We start from the raw sequence: 18,113 nt of genomic DNA on the forward strand, positions 1-18,113 counted from the left end.
ATAAAAGCATGCAAGGTCTTCATGAGTTAGGAAAAAAATACACATATATTACTCTCAATTCAAACATAAACTCTCAATTCACTATGTTATTGGTTGCCCTGGAAACACAAGCTAACAATGAAATTTTAAAAATAGCTAATATTCACTGGATATCTACTTTGAGTTGTAATGAAACCCCATTTTAATGATGGGGAAACTGAGTCAGGTTATGTAATTTATCCAGTGCCCTAAGCTGTTAAGTGGTAGGGATAGGGGTCTGAACCCAACAGTCTGGCATCATACCCCAGGCTCTTAACCACTGTCCCACAGAAGGAGTTCACATTTGGTGCACTTCTTACATAGCAGACATTGGACTGCATGTGTTTTTTCTTTTAAATCTTCCCCAACCTTATGAAGTCAGTTTTATTATCCCCATTTTACAGAGGAGGAAACAGGTTTAGGAGATTAGATAACCTGACCAAGGTCACACAGCTAGTTAGTCCTGTAGAAGGATCTGAATCCAGCTCCTTCAATGTTTGGGGCCCATCTTGAACTCCAGATCTGCTTCTCATGCATTTTGTTTCCTTGGGTTTGAATTTGAGGGAGGATCTGTCTTCACTGGCTGATTTAGTCCTGTCTAAGAAATACCCTTCCATCCTTGCTGTGGCCCTCAAAAGGCAGCTGCAGTGCAATGATGGATGAGGTGAATCCCTGATTGGTTTTACGGCAGGTTTAGGAATTGCCAGCTAGTGTGTGAAATCACTCGTGAACTGGAATGCAGATGTGAGGTATGAGAGGCTGTTGGTTCCCGCACCAGGAGACTGAAGGCTGAAGTCTGTGTGACCCAAGGTCCAGGATCTATTCTAGGCAGCCTGCACTACACCCCTCCCCGCTACCAGCATTGTAGGGAAAAGTTTTGCTCTCATAGGAAGCTCCCCCAGCAGCAATTTCCTGCTTCGGGTAGAAGAGCAGAGAGTTCTCCCACTAAATTCCCAGACAAAATCAAGAGGTGCCGAGGCATGAAAACAGGGAGTTAGTGCAGAAAGTGGTCGAACTCAGGGTACCTGAGGAGTAAGGAGGAGTAGGTATGATCCTGGTTACATTTCATGGCTCCAGATTATTAAGGATTATCTTTTTTTTTTAAGATTTTATTTATTTATTTGAAAGAGGGGGGAGAGTAAGCGGAAGGGAGAGGGAGAGAAAATCTGAAACAGACCCCGCACTAAGTGCAGAGCCTGACGTGGGGCTCAATCCCACCACCACGAGATCATGACCTGAGCTGAAACCAAGAGTTGGACACTTAACCAGCTAAGCGACCTAGGTGCCCCAAGAATTATCTTTTAATCAATCCATTCTCTTGATGTCTGGCCTGAGTAACACATGGCAAGTTTTTAATCCCTGGTTAATAATAATATACTTTTAATTATTAATGAAAAGGTAAATTAACCCTACCAATTTGTATATTAAGTCTTTTATCTTATAATTGTGCTGGCAATAATATTTTTTTCCTTGCTAGGTATATGAACATACAGCAAACAGTCAAATAATGATATTTACAGGCTTTATTGACATGAATCCACTTGAGTACACTTTAGGGCTAAAGTTGTACAGATATTGTGGATTTATTTATTAAAAAATAAATTTATTTAAAAAAATAAAGATTTATTTTTAAAAAATAAAATTTAGAAAATAAACTTAGTTTTCTTGGTGCTTTTTGGTTTAATACAAGTACACGTATTCAACTCAACATATTTTCTAAAACTATGATTCCCTGACAAATCATGTTGATATTAGAAGGAGCCAAGCCTTTGTGATAGTAGACCTCCAGAATCAGAGGTGTCCCAAGTCTGGGAAAAGGTGGTTGTCATCATTATTAATGCCAGTCTTAAATCCTGTTTGGTTAGATTTGAGAAACTATTAACAAATCTCTTTAAGGAATGTGTTATATTTTGAATGTTTTCCATGATCTCTTACTCACTTGGCACTACATGCTTTTTTGATTGCTTCCTCTCGTTCTTACTTTGTTTGTCTTTAATACTCTTATCACCAATGTATGGCTTCTGTCAGCCTCCCCCTAAATTCTGCCCCATCCACCTGAGCTCACTCCTAGGCCCCTTTACAGTCTAGGCTTGCCGGGGGGGGGGGGGATGTGGCACAAGTCTGTTGAAGAGCATATGTTAGCATCGGTATGGGTGAGGAATGGGGGGTGGCAGCAGCTTGAGGGAGTGCTTCAACTATTACACAGCTACCCCTTTTCTAGATTCTGTTGGGAGGGGTCTGTGTAGGCTTGTTCATTCTCCTGCACCCATTGCCCTCCCACTGAGAATTACTGCAGTTCAGTGAGAGGTGTGGACGGAGGCTAGGAAAGTTTGACAGTCCAGGCACGAGAGCATGTGCCCTGGAGTCTCAGTAGGTGGATCCGAGTGCACTCTAACATGGCAGGCTGGAGGCGAACCTGTGGCCCAACTGCCTGCTTCTGAAAGACAGCCTTGGCGAGCACCCAGGCACGCTTCCGCTCTCCCTTGGTAGTTGTCTCTGCTAGCACTCTGATTGCCAGCATTGCAGGTCTGTAAACTCACCATGGTAAGTCACACATGCAAGGGACTGATGCACAAATCAGAACACTCACTGCAGTAAGGAAAAATTTGACCCATGAACTGTGAGTGCCTCACTTAAGATAATAGTAACAAAAATAATATTAATTACCCAGAGAGACAAGGAGATTATTAGGTCATTGTCCCTCTGAAGCCAGATTTCTCATTTACACCCTATTAGCAACGCACAAGTTAATCAACCCTAGGGGTTTTATTGGCTGATGTGGGAGCTCCTCTGTATCCTTCAGAATTATTCTAATGGTGGATTCAGGGAGGACCAGAGTCTGACCCACATCCTCTGACTCCTTCTTGGAGCTGCAGCAGAACTAGGATTTTAATATCCATCTTGTACATTAACCACTAAAATAATGTCTTGTTTATCCATTGGCAAATAAACTACTTGCTGTGATTCTGAAGATCATTGTTGGGATTCGAATGTTAAAACATAGCAGGGACTCTGTTGAACAGCCAGAACAGATGGACAAGCACCCTGCACATGAGGCCCTGGCCTCTGAAACTGTCTTTAGAAAGAGGACGTGTTATAATTCCCATAGAAGTCTCTGGATTGGGTGGTGGAAAGCAGGAGTCAGTTCCCAAGTTCAGAGGAGCTAGTTGGGGAGGAGCTGTGAGGTGGGGATCAGGGGGCATGGGCTGCGATGGATGTAACGTCCTGGAGAAGAAAGTAAAGTCTTCAAAGTCAGTGAGTCAGAAAGATGTGTTTCTAGGAAAACTGAGAAAGCAAAGGATGAACTGTAAATACCAGTGGTCACACATCATGAATTAAAAACGTCAGTGTCATTTTCGTATTCCTCTTCAAATAACTGGACATCAAGACAAAATTTCTAGCAGCCATAAATAGGACAAATGTAATGACACCAGATATTATAGGACTGAAAAAGAACCTTACACTTAGATGGATTCATTTTGTAAGCTAGGTGATTAATGTCATGCAAGTCGATGCATAATTTTCTCTAAGGTGCTGTCTTCTGGTGCCTGTGACTTTGGCTTGGGGTGCTTTCTCTCGGAGTCATTACCAGCCTTCTCATCACAGGGCCCATCAAGCAGTATCCCTGCTACGGGCTGAACACGCCCTGCACCCAGGGCGGAGTCATGCATGAAGTGCAAGACATGATCTCTGCCTTCAGGTTGCTCACAGTCTAATGATGGGCCAGATGCTTTAAACTGTGGCAGCTGTAATATTGTTTTAACTACATAACGAACAAGTATCTGTACAATTATAATTAGTGCTCTTTCTTTTTACATTAACATACGGCTTCCCTTGATTTTTAAAGTTATTTTTACATTAGTACAATGCGCAAATCCTTAAGGTACAGCTTGATGAACTGTACACATGGGTACACCCATGTAGCCACCACCCAATCAAGGCTGAGGGAGTCGGTGCAGAAAGCAGGCTGTGAACTCATGGTATGTGGAAACAGTTACAGTGAAAAGAGTGAGGAGTAGATATGATCAGAGTTACATTTTATCACTCATCATTTAATTAGTCCAGTCTCTTCATGTCTGGCCCTAGTAACATTTGGCAAGCTTTTAATTCATGGTTTAACAATAAAACTTTAATAATTAATGAAAAGGTAAATTGACCCTCTCCATATGATAATTGCAATTTGGATATTATTGTAAGCATTTTCGCTTGTAGTTAACAGTGCTTATACAAGAAAATTGTTTTTCTTGTTAACTACACAGACATAAAGCAAACACAGTTAAATACAGTCTTTATTGACATGAATCCATTTTAGCAGACTTTGGATCAGCTTTGGGGGAGCTGACTTGGCTATTTTGCAGATGGATAATGAGGGCTCAATATAATCTACACTGAGAAACTACAGCAAGGAAAAAAACTCAATTATTTTTGATCACTGTGCCCTGGCCATTATTACTTTCAGAGAGACTGCATAAGATGTCCATTACATTATTTATGATGGTGAAAAACTTAAAATCTACTGCATATCCAACAATAGGGGAAGAGTTAAGGGTTAACAACAATACGTGCCACTAAAAGTTGTGTTTACAAAAATTTTTAATGTTCTGGCAAATGATTATAGTTTAATTTAAAAAGCAGAACACTCTCCACTCTGCATTGTCCTCACAACTGTGTATAGATTTATAGAGAAGTATAACAAAACTCCTTAAAATCCATCTTGAGGATTCTTGTGACCCCTCTCCTTTTTTCAGGAGGAATTTACCCTCCTAATGTATGCTATTCTATTTAAATTTTAAAAAAGAGCTATTTTCTGATAAAATATGAAAATGTAATGTGTTCATGAAAAGCTTAGAAAATATAGAAAAGACTAGAGGAAAGAATGAAATTAACCATAATTCCACTACCTAAAGATAAATCAGCCCTTTTTCCCTCCTTTCAGAGAAATTAGCAATCAACAGATGTATGTTTTATTGCTGTAGGCAATAAAAATAAGTATCTCACAACACTTTGTGATAAATGGCCAGCAGTGATGGTACAAACATGGCATGCATGTCACCACTACCCTTTCCCTTACCCATGACAGACATTGCTAATCAATCATAGAATTCTGTTGTCCTGAGTCTGGAGAAGGTTTGAAAATCCTCAGCCATGTTCTGGGTAGCCACTAACAATTAGTCAGTCTGTAGGTGAGATAAAAGATATTTGCCATTCCTTCTGGAAATGTCAATCCAATCTGACAAGCATTGGTATATCTTTAAGCAAAATTAAGGTGATTAGAAGGCAGAGTTCAGGACTATGTGAAACAAAGAAAACATGGGGTATTAGTTATTAGGTGGTGTGACTAGGGTAGCAAATAGATGAAAAAAAAAAAAAACAGCATTTTAGTCCTGGCCCAAGCTTTTAACTTCTTTAGACAAATTCGAACACCTTAAAGGGAGCCAAACCCTCTAATGTTGGCCATCAACAAGAATATGATAATGAGAATTTTCTTGGCTGTTCTGATGCAGTAAACAGTTGTTCTTGCTAAGGCTCTACGAGCTGCTGCTGTCATAGATAACAGCTCCTACATTAGCAGCCATCTGGCAATAACTTGCTAATAGAAAGCTCTTTGGGTAGTTGGAGTACAAAATATATCCTATAAATCTGCATTTTCTGCTGTGGTTGGAGGATTTCCATGAAATCTCTTCACAGACTTTTTATGTGCTCATTTGGAAGCCATCACCAATAAGCTATTCCCAGGATTAAGTCTGAATTTATGACCCTTAAAATGTTCCCTGAATAATCCCGGACGCTATTTTTGACCAGCTTAACTGTTGCCAAAACAAGTTATGTGACTCATGGCAAAAGCCATGACATGTTGCAGGCACTGATTTATACATGTGTGTGTCATGGGATATTGGCTTGAATTTATATAAGGAAACTGCCTCTTTGTCGTTACTTTTTATCTTGTTCAAGACTTAAAATTTTTGTGTCTGAGGCAAAATTTGTCTTTTCCCCACAGTCTTTGATTCTATCGTCCAGTGATAGTAAATGAGTGTAATTTATTGATCTACAGAAGTGCCAAGCATTATGCCAGTCCCTTTGCCCATATGCTGCTGTGGAGAATAGTGTGGAACTAAAAGGCATTACCTTGTAGGTCCCTATTCTGAAGGAGTTGCTGTTACCATAGCTCCGGTACTGCTCAAACGGACCTGGTCAAATTTAGGGGGCCAGATTTATGGCTTTCACAGAAATTACCACCCCGTTCCTCACCTCTGGCCGCTGGTCCGGAAAACCCTGAAATGCAGCAGTGGGATGGACACCTTTTCAGAACTTAAGAGGCTCTGCTTGAGTTGCTGGGGCCATTTGCAGCGTGTCCACCTTGACTACTTGAACAACCCATCCAGTAGGTGGCAGGTTTCTGTGTGGAAATTGTGTCTGTTCCTGGAGTGCCAACACTTTTCTCTGATTTCCCATATTCGTGTCACTCAGGCCTTCCACGGAGTCCCTTTCTTCATTCTCTTGTTGGCCTATCTGGGTATTTCCAAGTCTTATCTTTTACAAGATAGGACCCTGCTACAGCACCTTCTCATTAAGAAGGACGTTATAAAATAACGACAGTCCTTGACTTTGAAGTCCTGCTCTGTCCCTTTCTTAAGCCACCTAGTATCTCTGACTCGCAGCTTCAGTTAGGAGCAAGGGCTCTGGGTAATGGGCTGGATTTGAATTCTGCCCTTGTCTAGCTCTGAGACCTTGTATAAGTTACTTAACCTCCGTGAGCTCACTTTGCTCATCTGTAAAATGGGGATAATGGCTATTTCTCTGCCTTTCTATCCAATTAGATAATGGAAAAGATATCCTCTACTCATGGAACATAGTCAGTACCAAACACCTGCAAGAGATACCGTGCCTCTTACCTGAAGCTCCCACTAGGCACTGACAAAGAATGTTTTTGACTCTGTAATGATTTCAGTAAAAGAATTCTCAGTTGACATACTAACATCCACTAGGCATTGTCTATATTTGTGCAACCTGTGTGTTGGCTCAGGTTTCACTGTATTTCGTTTACTGATTTTTTTCTTGAGAGGAAGGATAACATAATGGTTTAGCTCTAGGACCTTGAAGCTAGATTACCTGAATTCAGTACTAGCCCTGTGATCTTGGGGAAGTTACTTAACCTCTCTGGGCCTACATCCTCATCTATAAAATGGGCTTACTAGAGAGTATTTACTCTAGGTTAGCTGTAAGAATCGAATAAGCTCTTATATGTAAAGCAGGTAGAAGAATGGCTCAGAACATAGAATGCAGTGTTAGCTATTAGGATCATTCTTGTGGTGTCTGTTTATTGGAAGAACTCCAGGACCCTTGGGGTGTGGGTGTGTGCACGCCCATGGCTTGCAGAAAACTCTCCTTGCCTCTTTTACTCTGTCCAGAGATTAAGGATCACCTGCTTTTTAAAAGACAACTAGGATATTTATTTCACTGGATGCTTTGACGCCCAGAATTTTTATCAGAGCCCTTGCTGCTACTGAGCCAGGCTTGCTTTAAAACTTCTAGATAGTGTTTCCTCTGTGAAGCCACAACCCTATCCTTCCTGCAGGAAAAGAATTAGGTACTCATTGAGCACCTCCCATGCACAGGCAGTGGGCTGTGCCAACCAGCATAGGTTCTCCCTAAAGACGAAGTGAGCGAGGGAGAATACCAGAAAGGGAAGAAGAGGGAGAAAAAGCAAAGAAAAGAGGGACTAAGGCTCCTGTAATTTTTCCACATTCAGTTTTTCTTTCTCCTGTGTCCCTCCTTCTTACAAATGGAGGTGGCCACCAGATATCTTGGATTTTTTGTGGGATGGTCATTTTCATATATTCTTACTGCCATCCCCATGACACACCTGTTAGTGGACTACAAATTCTAAATTTGGGGTTTGGAAAATATGATCAGGCACAGGAATAGAACTCTTTGCTTTCATTGCTAAATACCTACTCTCAAAGACAGGGTAGGGGAGTATTCCTGGAGCAGACTGCGATTTGTCCCTTCGGGAACCAAGGCAACGCTCTAGGTGTTTTGCACACAAACCTCGAGTCCTCTGCTGGGCACTGCTGTGTCTGGCAGCCAGCCCTGACCACAGCCTCACGTGGCTGCTGATCCCAAGCCCCAGAGCTGGGTCTTCATTGCTCCCCGTGTTGCTCTTTCCTCTGCATCTCTCCCTTCTACCTTATCTCCCTTTTCTTTCTCATCTTGCTCCAACACCGTTACAGAGAGGTCATCCTGGAGGGTTCGGGCTGCCTCAGGAGCTGCCAAAACATCCCCAGATCACCAGGGTCACATTTTACTCAGAGACAAAGCTGCATGAAGTTTTCGTGCAGTATTTTGCTTCACCCATCTGGGACAAAGTGAAGTTTCACAAAGGCACAAAGTTAACTCAAGGGACAAAAGTAAGAAGTATCACAACCCTGTTCTCTGTGAGGCGCTAAGTTGGTGCTGGTGACTAAGACACAGACCCTGCTGCCAAGGAGCCTGCAGTCCAGTGGGGAAGACAGACAGGGACAGAGGCTCAGAGTGAACCAGGGTGGTAAGTGCCAGAATTGGCCTGAGAACTTAACCCAGCCCCGGGGGCTCTGGGAGGCCTCCCCCAGCTGCACCCTGAAAAATGAGTGGTGGTTCGCCAGACAACAGCGGGAGGGAAAGAGCTTTGTGTTATTTAATTCTCACAACCTGATAAGTTACTGTAATCTTCATGTCTTCGTCAATGAAGAAACCGTAGCTCAGCGAATTCAGTTACTTACTCAAAATCAGCCACTAGTAAAGAGTAAAATCAGGATACAAATCCAGACGCCAGCTCTCAAAGCAGTTGCTCTGTGGGCTAGGCCCATTGTGTCTTATTTTTGAAAGTGACTCTGAAAACACACGAAAAACATTTTTTTGTTGGGTAACATGGACACAATAAAAACAAACAAACAAAACCCCAAACCAAAACCCGTACAGGCCTCTTCGTGTTTTGTCGGCACAAGTGTCGGGATCCACACTTCTGTGGACCACACGGGTAGGGGTATGACCCTCACTTGGTTCAGGTTCAGCGGCTTCTCTAACATTAGAGCACCTGCCGCATTGTGTTCAGTGATTCAGGGGATGTTTTAAGGCGGTGTCTTTGTCCTTCAGATGCATTCACAGCTGTCCCACATTGAATAGGACCAAGTTGTGAGACAGCTCTCCAGCTCCGGCTGAGCCGCTGTGGGTATGGTTGTTCGCCACCAGAGCAGCTGGCCAACGAGGAGAATGGGACTGACTCCATCTTGCGCTCTGTGCGCCCTGGCTTAGAGCTTGTCTGCCCCCCGGAGGAGGGGGTACCTCCTTTCTAACTGATATGCAGAGCTCCCCAAACCCAACATTTTCTCTTAGATGTGTGATGCTTATTGGACCATGGAGGCCATTTCTCCATCTGTACATTTTATAAATCGATATCAGTAGTCTTAAACAAAATTTTTGTAACAGGCCTCCATCCAAAGCCAATTCTGTATTTTTGTGGGTTTTCCTCATGGATTTAGCTAAGATGATACAAATGGAAAATTTTTAAAAATCTGTTCTTTTGTACCCACAAATGTGCTCCTTTGGGCTGCTGCCCCAACTCCGTCTAGTTTGGGAACTGTGATTCCCCAGGAACTAGGAGAAATGTTCCCAGCTCCTTTCTGATTGCTGGATTAGCACAGCTTCCCTGAGCCCACAGTTGAATTCCAGCCCCGAGGAAGAAATGTCTTAGACTGAGTGAACTCCCAGCCTGGAGCCTGTCAGAGGCCGTGTCATGTGTTTGCATTAGCTGAACAAAAAGCAAGCAGGCTTTCCGGCCCCGCTCCCCCTCCTCCCGCACCCCCCTCTGGAGGGGCCGGTTAAAGTCTAGACAGTGTCTGCTTGGCACCGCGCCTTTTTAGCACGATCCGCGCAGTTCTGTAGCTCTGACTTGGGTTGCCTCTCCTCGCTCACTTCCCCAGTTTTCTTAGTCTGCCTCACACTGCTTCGGGGGGTGGGGGTGGGAAGGGCCCGCACCGCACACATTAGCAGCAGGTGAGTGAATTTATGAGACTGTCAGGTTTCAGCCGTCTTGAGACGTTCGGAGTTGCGGAAATGCCAGCAGCGCTGGCTGAAGCTGTGGCTGGGCTTCCAGAGATTCCTGATGTGAGCTGGCTTCAGACAAGCCTCCTCTTACTGGCCGGAGATGGGCTGGAATGAACGACTCACGCCACACCGTGGCACCCAGGTCAGGAGCCTTGTGCCTTCGGCTGGTAGTATGAACTTGGGCAAGTCACCGGACCCCTTATCTGCAAAATATGGGGGTTGGAGCAGGGGAGCTCTAGAGCCGCACCCACAGATCCTATCCATAGGAAAGGAGGCAGACATTTTAGGTCGGACTGTCAAAATATTCTTAATGGAGTTAAGATATTTGATTAGCTCTTGTCTTAACTGATGGCCCAAGGGGGAGCAGTTTGAAAAGAGAAGCTGGCCCAGGAATGGGAAGAAAAGAGTGACTAAAAGCAGTAGGCCTTTTGTGTCTCTTACTTCCTCCTGCATGTGCCGGGCGCAACATAAATAGTACAGCATGTGGCACCCGAACAGTCTGCATGCCCAGGAATCCCAAATGCTGTTTACTCTATAGAAAGGAATCACTTGATTTTCCACTTCAGAAACCAGCTGCTCAACAACACTGGGCAAGAAATGAAGGATGCTGGGCGTCCTTGAGGTTGAGCAAAGAATTTTTTAAAAAGGAAAACAACTCAGAATTCTAAAGTGTGCAACTTGAGCTTTTACTGAACTTATTTAAAAAAAAAAAAACAAAAAACAGGGGCGCCTGGGTGGCACAGCGGTTAAGCGTCTGCCTTCGGCTCAGGGCGTGATCCCGGCGTTGTGGGATCGAGCCCCATGTCAGGCTCCTCTGCTATGAGCCTGCTTCTTCCTCTCCCACTCCCCCTGCTTGTGTTCCCTCTTTCGCTGGCTGTCTCTGTCTCTGTCGAATAAATAAATAAATAAAATCTTTAAAAAAAAAAAAACTTTCTTCTGACCTTTGTAAAAGTTCTTTTAAAAATAATGATGCAGGGGTGCCTGGGTAGCGCAGTTGTTAAGCGTCTGCCTTCGGCTCAGGGCGTGATCCCGGCATTCCGGAATCCAGTCCCACATCAGGCTCCTCCGCTGGGAGCCTGCTTCTTCCTCTCCCACTTCCCTGCTGTGTTCCCTCTCTCGCTGGCTGTCTCTGTCACATAAATAAATAAAATCTTTAAAAATAATAATAATGATGCAGTATTAAAATGGCTTACAAAAATAGTTGTCTGGAAATGCCGTGTGGACCCTAATTTTGTTTTCTGGAATGCATCTTGCCTTCTCATCATGCCACCTGGCCCGGGACCAGGATCCTGGGTTTCCTGAACAGATATTGATGAAGTGGCTGCCCTAGTCCCCATGCCTGTCTCCAAATTAGTTCAGTGCTGTTAACAGCTGAGGCCTTGACCTTGACCTCTTTGGCCTTGACCTCAGCAGGTAAATCAAGTGACCTGCGAGGGTGAACTCAGTAAGGAAACAGAGGCCAACACAGATGTTTTAGTCCTACTTGAAGGCTTGGTACCTTAACTGCACTCCCAATCCTAAATCCTGCTAGATAAGCCCACTGTGCTACATTATTGGTCCTGCGTGGGGGGCCAGCCCAATGTGGCCTGTGGCTTTCCTAATACATCTACTTGTACAGTGTCAGAATCAAATTAAAATTGGCTGTGCTCCAGAATAGACTACACAGACACACACGTAAATTTCACTACTTAATTGATTTAATTGGCATTACTTAACTGAGTTAGATTTCACTACTTAGAGAATAGGGCTGTCGACCTGTAGCTCAAATACACTTCCCTCACAAAAAGAACCCCAAATTCCTATTGGAATTTACGAAGAGAAGCATGTATGTTATTAAATTTCCCTTAATGTGATTCTTTTAATTTAGTTTAGTATTTGACCTCCATTATACTGCCCTGATTCCTTTCTGAACCAAGGCACATAGAAAATAGTGATGAGGAGGGCTTATTTTTGTGGGTGGGAAATCTGCTTGTTAATGAACATTAATGTAATCAATGAGCATTATTCATTTGTTCATTCATTCATTTCCTACCTCATTCCAAAAATAAGAGGTATATAGCGTTTTTCCTTTCAAATCCCATAGCTCACAAGTCTGGCTAGCTTCTGTTAGTGTTAGGCTAACTATTTTCAGTTATGGAGAAGGACCCAAGTGGACCCACTTGTGGCGTATTTGCAACAGAGAAAAATAAAGTAGATAAAGAACTCAACGACAGTCAGAAAAATTTCTGGTGACTCTCACGGGGCTATCTGGCCATCTAAAGCCTAGTAAGAAATTGATGAATGTGTTGCAGCTAAAAGCTATTGAACTGAGCAGAGACTCAGACATACCTGAGTTCCCTTCATGGCCAAGGTCCTTACCAGGAGGACCCAAGTAGGGGTTTCTAGGGTGGCCCACCTCAACTCCCAAAAGCCTGCTTTGGGATGCAGGCAGATGGCACAAATGCTCAGAACGCTCAGTTTCGCTCCTCCAAGGGCGGCCTTATCCGCAAGTCTTCACTATATGCTATAATTACGGCGCTATGGTTGCCTGGGGGCAGGCCGAGGTCTGTGTCAGAGCGGGAAATTCAGCTCAGAGTCCTAAGAATTGTTCAGGAATGTGTCCATTTGTGCTTTGCTCCCCCCCCCCCCCCAGTCTTCTGTCCTTGGCATTTTCTGTTTTCTTTCCTTTCTTAGCCTGTGTGGCCTTGGCCTTGCCAACAGCCTCATGCAGAGAAGCAGACTTCCTGGTTTAGCTATTTATTTTCAGGGTAAAGCCTTCCACTTTATGCATTAATTGGTGTCTGCATCATGTTCAACAGAAGCGTAATTTTCTGCATGGCACGAAGCACTGGCTAATGATCAAAAAAAACCCCAGCACAAGGACTCCTCCTTCAGGTGTGAGTTCATTAGGGGTTTCTCAATTCCCTTTCTTGAGGGGACAGGACTAGAAGGGAGAATGGCGTTGGGAAGTGTTTTAAGTAAAGAGGCAAGACAATGAAGTCTTTGCTAAATGTTGGGTATAATAAATTCAGTATTCACTGCAGACTTATTTCTTAATAAATTTCCTAAACTACTTGTGGGCCATATTCTTTAAAGGACAAGTACCAAGTTAATAGCTTTATCTCCCAGAGATACAACTGGGCAACTGTCTTTGTGTTTTCCTTTGTTTTCTGCAAAAGAACATATATGGGTAATGAGACTTACTGTAGGGATTATTTCGTAATGTATAAAAATATCAAATCACTATGATGTACACCTGAAACTAATAATATGTGAATTATACTTCAGTAAAAAAATTAAAGAAAAAAGCACGTACAATACAACCTGGATAATAAGAAACTATAAAAGCTGTTTTTTTGTGTGTTTGTCACATGCCCTATGTAGGCATTCCCTTTGCTTAGACAAAAATAAGGAAACCATGAAGCTGTGAAATCCTCTAAGAAGAGCCAATGCTGAGGATTGTTAATCTCACTGTGTTGGTCATTTTACAGCTAAGTCATTGCATTTTCCCACTAATTTCTCTTTACACATTTGATCAAATAGAGGGCTGTTCATTTCCTGCTTATGTTGCATCATTGAATTGCTGGTGGATTAGAGCGAGCCGCAGTCTTCCCCAGTGGCTATATTTCAGTTGGTGATTGGGTTATTTTTCTAGGTAATGCTACGATTATTTTGCCCGGTGTAAAATAAATAGCATTGTCATTTAGTAACCATAATGACTCATGTTACAGTAGCCTAGAATGTAAAGAACTCACCATTCCCCAGTGATCTATTGTTTAACTCCAGGAAAAGTCTTCTCTTTGCTGAGGTTGGTGAAATGACTGTGTGTGTGTGTGTGTGTGTGTGTGTGTGTGTGTGTGTGTGTGGTGTGTTTGTCTTCCAGATAGCTAAGGGTTATTATGGGGCAAGGGGAGAGAGAGAGAAGCAGACTCTCCACTGAGTAGGGAGCCCAACGTGGGACTCAATCCCAGATCCCTGGGATCATGACCTGGGCTGAAGGCAGCCACTTAACTGACTGAGCCACCCAGGCACCCCCAACCTGAGGGTTTAGATGTGACAACAGCCATATTCTGAAAGTCACAACATTTGAGAGAGAGGCAGAAAGTAGGGAATTCTGGGGCGCCTGGGTGGCTCAGTTGGTTAAGCGCCTGCCTTTGGCCCAGGTCATGATCCCAGGGTCCTGGGATCTGAGCCCCCTGTCAGGCTCCCTGCTCTGTGGGGAGTCTGCTTCTCCCTCTCCCTCTGCCACTCCCCCTGCTTGTGCTCTCTTTCTCTCTCTCTCAAATAAATAAAATCTTTTTTTAAAAAAAGAACGGTAATTCTAAGCCTATAGGTGTTCAAAGCATGTGAACTGCCCCTAAATGGTTCTTGTCTTAGAAATAAGTAAAATAAATAGGAAGAAGGAAACTAGTGAAGAGGAGGCCTGAAGGAAGAGTGAGGCAGTGGTGAGAGTGGGACATTCTCACTCGTCGTTGTAGTGGGGTGAGTAAATGAAGGTGGGGCGATAAAGTGAAGAATTCCTGGTCTTTATATTAAGTGCAGCTTGAGGAAATACTATGAATGAACACTGCCGCTGTATTTGATTAGGGAAGAAATGTCTGCTTTTGCCAAGTGAACACATGGTCCATAAAGCAAAACTCACAGGAACAAATGATAATGTAAAAGCTATAAATTAAAACAGCACCTGTATATAGTGTGTATAGCAAGGGAGATACTGATATACAGTCCCTTACATGCAGTAAGTGCTCAGTAAACAGTAGCTGCTCTTCTTGTTTTTGCTTGAATTCCAGGGGACAGTGAAACTACAGGGAGAGACATACAGAGCCTAGATCCATGTTTCTCCAACTCTAGTGAGTGATGTTAATCTATGTGCTAGGTCAAAGTGGTTCTTTAGTCGCAGGACTTTTTAGAACTTGACAATGTTCGTGTGCATCATTTATTTTCTTCTCTAGAAAGAGAGTATTATAAGCATTGTTTCCCAGACATCTCATCATAGAGCACCATTTCCAAAAATACCATAAATACTTCAGTGCTGTCTTCCATGGAATGGTTGGGAACAGGGGTCAATTCTGGACAGATTTTCATAAGCAGAGTTTATTTACATCTGACACCAGGTCTTAGCGGGCTTGCTGAACTCACTTCCTAAACTAATGCAGTTTCATTGAGAAGGCATGGGACTTATCTGGACCCCAAGGCCAGTCCGAGGGAAGATCCTTCTGGAAGTGACTCCGTACTGGACCATTGGCATGGCCATGTCCATACCTACCAAGAACTGGCTGAGGTATTTTTTGGTTATCAACTCAAATTACCCAGGAATCTTCTAAAGGTGTTTTCACTTTTCCTATCAGTCCCCAGTCCATGAGCAAGTCCTGTTGGCTCTACTGTCAGAAAATATTACCTCTCCTTTGACTGTTCTCAGCCTCCATCGCCACCACCCTAGTCTAAGCCACCATCATTTTGCACTGGACAATTGCAGTAGCTTCTTAGCTGCTCACCCCTTTTTCCTTCTTGCCTTTCTCCATCTACTTCTCTACACAGCAGCCTGAGTGATCTTTGTAAAACACATATCTGATCACATCACTCTCCTCCAGTTTTATTCATTAAGAATAAAATTCAAGGTTCTTATCAGTGCATACAGGGTCCTACATGCTCCATGCCTTGCCTGCTTTTCCCAGCTAACTTCTCACCGCTCTCCCTGCTAGACCCTATGTTGCAGCCACACTAGCCTTTGTCTGTTCCAGGAACGTGACAAATTCTGCCCTGTGTCACAACCTTTACAGTTTTCCTCCGGCTGCCTGGACTGCTCCTTTCATCCTTTGGTCTCAGCTCAAGAGAGCGTTCCCTCATTCAATCTAAGTGGTGTCCCCTCTCGCAGATTTCTCTGTCAAACATATGCTATGTTCTTCTAATGTAATCACACTGAAATAGTCTTGTTAATTGTGTTTATTTTTACTCTCCTCTCTCTAGAATATGTACTTCTTCAAGATGTAGTCCTTCTCTGTCTCTTTCACCAATGAATCCCCAGCACCTAGAACTGAGCTTAGCATATACTAGATGCTCAGTAAATATTTGTTGAATTGATCCATTGGTCAAATGGGTTAATTAATGAATCCGGATGTCTCATATGTAATATGAGGAGATGCACGGTATCCTGCCTATAATCTCTGATCTCTATGTCAGATTCTGCAAGTATTTGTGTACCTGGGAAGATGGTCGATAGTATTTGCCCATCAACACTTTGCTTAACCTTGGACATGGTAGTAATGTTGGACTTACTTAGTCTGACACCTGGAACCTGATTCTCTCAGCTCCAGGTGACATTGGAATTTAAGCAGAGGCTTACTAAACAGTAAATATTTTTATTCTTTCCTTGCGTGAGCAGCAATTCTGATTTAACTGGGCATCATTCCCAGAGTAAGCTAATATCCCAAGGAATATAAAATAAAGCATTAAATTAAATTCTGTTGTTGGTGATTCCTCGCCCCAAAGCCTCTGGCCAGTTTGTCTTCTGACATCACCATTTACTGAGACCTTTATTTTTTGGGATCCTTTCTGCTCTTGCTCTGTCTCCTGCTCATTTGAATGGCAACTCTGATGTCCCCAGTATGGGCAAAACAGTGTCACTGGATTTGCACGTTAGAGCTCAGAGATATCTTTTATCCTGGGAGGTGCCACCAATGGTGCAGTGATCAGCAGTGGGTGGGGTTTTAAGGGGCAGACACTTATCTGCAGCCTTATTCTCTAAACTCCCTTACTGTTGACCCATAGACCAGTTGGTTGATTTCCATAGCGTGTTGCTCCACTTTTCAGTGGAATCAGGGTAATCGAAAGCAGTTAAATATGTGGCATTTCTCTAGTGCTTAATCAGTTAAAGGACAGAGCTTTGAAAATTAAACAGCTACATAATACTAAGGAAGTGTTTTTACTGCAAAAGATAATCTGTCTGTAGCAACTAAGCTAGTAGGTTTTTGTGTCGAGTTTCTAATGTAGTCCTTAGGGGAAAGCAAATTGAACAGAAAAAGAGGCCTTTGTGCTTTGTTGGTACAGTTTGAAGGTCTCACAGAATTTTAATCTTTGCAAAAATAGGGAGTTGTGCTAGGACTGTGGAGCGGAATACCTGGCCGTCTCTCATTGGTGGGTCTCCCGACTCCGATAAGGCCTGATTGGCCAGCCCGCGTAGAATTTACAGCTCCTTCCCCTCCCCCTGCTGTGACTTCCCAACTGCTCCAAGGAAAGAATGCAAGGCAGGAATGTCTCAAGAAGAATAGAGTGTGCATATTTTCAGGGACTTTAATCTCAAGGCACTAAAATTGTGTGTGTGTGTGTGTAATATTATTGAAAGTTGGCAGCAAAAGAGTGTAGCAGTTGAGCCAAGAAACAGAAAAAAAAAAAGTTTTGACAAATATCCACTACATGTCGAATTTGTCCATGGACTTTTATGCAAAAAAAGTAAAAGTATTTAAATAGTTAAGAGAAGTTTCAAAATATGTAGTTTAATTAGCCCCTTATTGTTTTATGAGATAAGCCATACAAAGCACTAAAGGAGGTGGCAGCGTTTTCTCTTCTAGAGGAGACCAGAGCCAGAATTAGGCTTAAGTGCCCACGGCACCTGCGTGTTTTGAAAGGACTGGATATTCATGACCTCAGTATCCTGCTCCATGCAGCCCAGCATGCTGCCTTACCGAGGTGTTCAATTATCTGTTGACTTCGATTATATACACCACGTATAAGACATTCCTAGTTAAAGAAAGTTGTATCCTTTCTACCTAAACTCTCCTCCTCAGTTCAGCCCTCAGTAATATGTCAGCACCCAGAACTTATTAGAGCTGGGCTGTTCAGTAGGAAAAGCCGCGAGCCACAAGTGGCTATTGAGCTCTTGCAGTGTGTCTAGTGTCAGTAAGATGTGCCGTAAGTGAAAAACGCGAGCCAGGTAGCAAACACTTACTATGAACAAGAGCACATAAAACGTCTCACTAATGCTATTGGTTACAAGCTGAAATGGTAATATTTTGGCTATATTGGCTTATGTAAAA

The 18,113-nt window shown here is 43.1% G+C and overlaps 1 protein-coding gene across 2 annotated transcripts in view; it reads left to right on the forward strand.

Moving 5' to 3' along the window:
* The window catches only part of FSTL1 (follistatin like 1), a 53,624-nt gene that overhangs the window by 1,336 nt on the left and 34,175 nt on the right, over positions 1–18,113 (forward strand). The gene's annotated exons all lie outside the window — the stretch shown is intronic.

This window comes from Ursus americanus, chromosome 4 (assembly GCF_024610735.1).
Source record: "Ursus americanus isolate L20-20 chromosome 4, mUrsAme1.1.p, whole genome shotgun sequence".
In the NCBI taxonomy this organism is placed as follows: domain Eukaryota; kingdom Metazoa; phylum Chordata; class Mammalia; order Carnivora; family Ursidae; genus Ursus; species Ursus americanus.